Here is a 3,536-nt window from a genome sequence, read left to right as displayed (position 1 = left end):
GTGATTGGCTGCTTAGAAATTAAGTGTAAACGAGCAGTTGGACAGGTGTACCTAATAAAGTGGCCGGTGAGTGTATATCTCTGCTGTATTAAAAAAAAATAGTTTTACTCTCTGCAGTCCTGTCATCACCTTTATATGTTATGCCTTGTTTATGTTGTTGTGTTTGCAGTCTATAATTATGACTAGGCTTCACATATGTAGGCTTTAAACCTGTGGTCTACAAACACATCTCAACAGAACAAAATAATAATAACACTTCAATATCAATGTGCATACAGTACACAGGCTCGAAGTGTGAGTAGCCACAGAGTACAAGCGTGCAATAAAGAGTAATCTATCTGTCCAATAAAACCAAACCGTGGGCTAAAAATAGGCCCATTCAAAACAGCATAGAACGATGATCTGCTTCCTCTCTTCTGGCACAACAGGCTGTGCTCTCAATCCAACCCACCAGTGTTCCGATGGCATTTGCTTAAGCTGTGAAAATGTGGCAGTGACCCAGTCTCCTAGCTGTTGCTTCAAGACCTGCTAAGGTCTCTTAAACCAGGGATTAACATCATTACATGTGTTACTTAAATCTGCCGGTGCAAGAGAGGTAATATATTATATATAAGATGCAGGAGTAAAAATGGAAAGATCTGATCTGCGATCTGCGTTACAAGTCACAAGGGTTCAAGATGGCGCCGCTGTGTGTGTCTTGCCACTTACCTCTGCTGGAATTACTGTTGATTTGCCTTTTTCTACTACTTGTCACTTGAAATGTGATTGTGTATGACTGCCGGTGTATGACCGCCTGACTCTTTTAATTATATGTAATTTTGTGGAGAAAATGCAGATCTATCTATCCAATCTGCCCAACAGTTTTATGCAAAGAATGGTCTGGTCTCTCCCTCTTATACAGATAACATTCTCTCTGAGTTCTATTCCACATTTCTGATGTGAAGCACTTTGGATACCTGCTGGTATTTACAGTAGTAAAGAACTATAATTATAAATGCTGACTGATTGATTGTTGATGCTTAGCGAGTAGAACAATAGTGCCATCCATGCCATTTTTGCACAGCTCGCTGTCAATCGATTAAAATATTTAATCGTGATTAATCGCTTTAGTTTATTGGCGTGTTTTTAAACCAGTCACACTCGTCATGAGCGTTGCTAAGCGCCGGGCGGCGCCACGGTACCGCAGCAAAATAGCCTCAGGAAGGAACCTTTTTTGGTTGAACTTATACGTTTAAAGGTTTCTATAGTCGTGCAACAGAAAACTCAGACTCAACAGATAGTCTAGCTAGCTGTCTGGATTTACTCTGCAGAGATCTGAGGAACAGTTAACCATAGTTTTTATATATTGACCCGAGTTTAAAATTACAACACAAAGAAAGCGGAAGCTAAAAGAAAAGAGTGACATCTGGCGGAATTTCTAGTAGAACGAGAGCGATCCCGGAAATGGAATGTCGTGGATATAGACCAACTAACTTATATTTAAACAGTTGCACATTTTGTTTTTCCCATCTTGTATATACTTAAATATTTGTTCTTACATTCGTATATTTTATTCTTATATTTTGTTATTATAATTATTATTATTTCATGTATATTGTATGTATGTATATTTTGTGTGCTGCTGTAACACTGTAATTTCCCTCTTTTTTTGGGATCAATAAATATCTATCTATCTATCTATCTATCTAACTTGCGATTAGTTGCAAAATAATCACATATTTATCTGTTCTAAATGTACTTTAAAAGGGGATATTTTTCAAGTTTTTAATGCTCATATTAACATGGGAGAGGACAATATGCTGGCTTTATGCAAATGTTTATTACAATAATCCAAAACTTACAAATAACTGTAGGGCTGCACAATTAATCAAATTTTAATGACAATCACGATTTTGGCTTCCCACAATCAAATTTGCGTAATCAAGCATTCTTTTAAATATGTCATTCTTTTCATAGAATGCTCCAAGTCTTTTTGCAAAGCCCATCCACCGCTCCGTAAACCTCTGTCTGATCATGTGCCAGTCAGACTGATTCCCTCCACTGCGCAGCTTAGTTTCTAGATGTACACAGTCACAGAGGACAGAGTAACTTGAGGAATGGACTTTGTGCATCACAGCAAAAGACACATTGTACAAGTACATTGGTCAGCAAAATGTAACAATGTAATGTAATAAAGTAATTGTGGTTAACCTCTCGTGGGAAATAAAGGCTCACAAAAGCATCACCTTCTACTACGTGGGATCAAAACAGGGTTACACAAAAAAAAAAATCAAAGACGACCTATTTTATATTGTTTTCAGATTCACACTTGTATTTTGTAATTCTACTAGAATATGTATTCTCATACTGCCCATGGCTGCAGTTCCTGGATTCACCCTCAGTCAGAGACAGTCTGACATTCAACATGAAAATCTGATCGGAACATTAAAAATGTTTAAAAAGAAAAAAAAGGAAATTTCATGAATCCAAAAAAATTATTAGAAAATATAAATCAGAAACGTACTTGCCTATAGGTAAGGAAATCACTAAGGTAACCATCCACAGATACAGTTAATGAGGATTCACTGTGCCACATGTATGTTTAACATTAAAAATTGATTTATGAAACCATACCAATAATTATTTTAATAATTTTGTATTCTATGCACTAAAAAGGTAATTATAAAGGCTTTAGGCCACCCGCACATTATTGTTGGCCCAGTTTAATACGCAACTTCATTACATACAATAGGCTAAATGTATAGGGACCATGCTCCGTTCCTCTCTCTGTTAGGAGTCATTGGCTTAAAAAAAACTTTGAAGATCCCCGTTCTAATGTATTCAACAGCACTGGTATTTGAGATTCAACGTACTACGGTGGTAACTTAATTCACATAGACACTACAAATAACTTTAGTCTTATTGAAAGAACAATCTGGAAGGGCTTTGAAACTGAACTTCCATTCAAAAAAAAAACTTTTCTTTATCCATTTTCACTCAAGGTTTGTTTCAGCTAGCCATCCACAACAGTACTGCTGTGTTGCTTCCTGATTTCCCAAGCTACGGAGTTGCCCAAGGCCAAAATTACAGAATGCACGCACATTAATTGCTGATCAAAAAATTATTGGTGGTGTTAAAAGGAATTTGAATTACTCATTTTTATTGCGTAAACTGAACAAAATCATAAACGCATAGAATGTTAATACTTTTATGGCACCAAACAAAATACTCTGATCCAGTGAGTATCGAAAAATTATTTATCTTTCGGTACCAAAATTTGATACCTGGGAGCGCGTAATCGCAAGCTTATCTGTCCTCTTTCTGTCATAATGACAAAAAGTGGAGCTCCCCCACAAACATTTGAGTTAGTTCCCCATTAGTTAAATTCAAGTTTATTGTTAAAGGTTTGTGTCACTATGCAGTTTACATTAAAAAGTCTTTGTTGTTTATATTCCTTTGTATTGTAGTTAGTAATACTTTCATGTTGTGGCAAAAAGGTTTCTCTTTTTTTGTTAATCAATCAATCCTGAGTATCTGACTGGCGCACCCCGATCAAA

General features: G+C 36.3%; 1 long non-coding RNA gene across 1 annotated transcript in view; it reads left to right on the top strand.

The window, feature by feature from the left end:
- The window catches only part of LOC117956213, a 25,063-nt gene extending 21,741 nt beyond the window's left edge, over window positions 1-3,322 (top strand). The window contains exon 3 of the long non-coding RNA XR_004659203.1: window positions 3,175-3,322. This is a non-coding gene — a long non-coding RNA (uncharacterized LOC117956213). The remainder of the gene's footprint in view (window positions 1-3,174) is intronic.
- Window positions 3,323-3,536: the final 214 nt, after the last annotated feature.

This window comes from Etheostoma cragini, chromosome 14 (genome assembly GCF_013103735.1).
Source record: "Etheostoma cragini isolate CJK2018 chromosome 14, CSU_Ecrag_1.0, whole genome shotgun sequence".
NCBI classification, from domain to species: domain Eukaryota; kingdom Metazoa; phylum Chordata; class Actinopteri; order Perciformes; family Percidae; genus Etheostoma; species Etheostoma cragini.
This window is presented reverse-complemented; position numbering and strand designations above follow the sequence as displayed.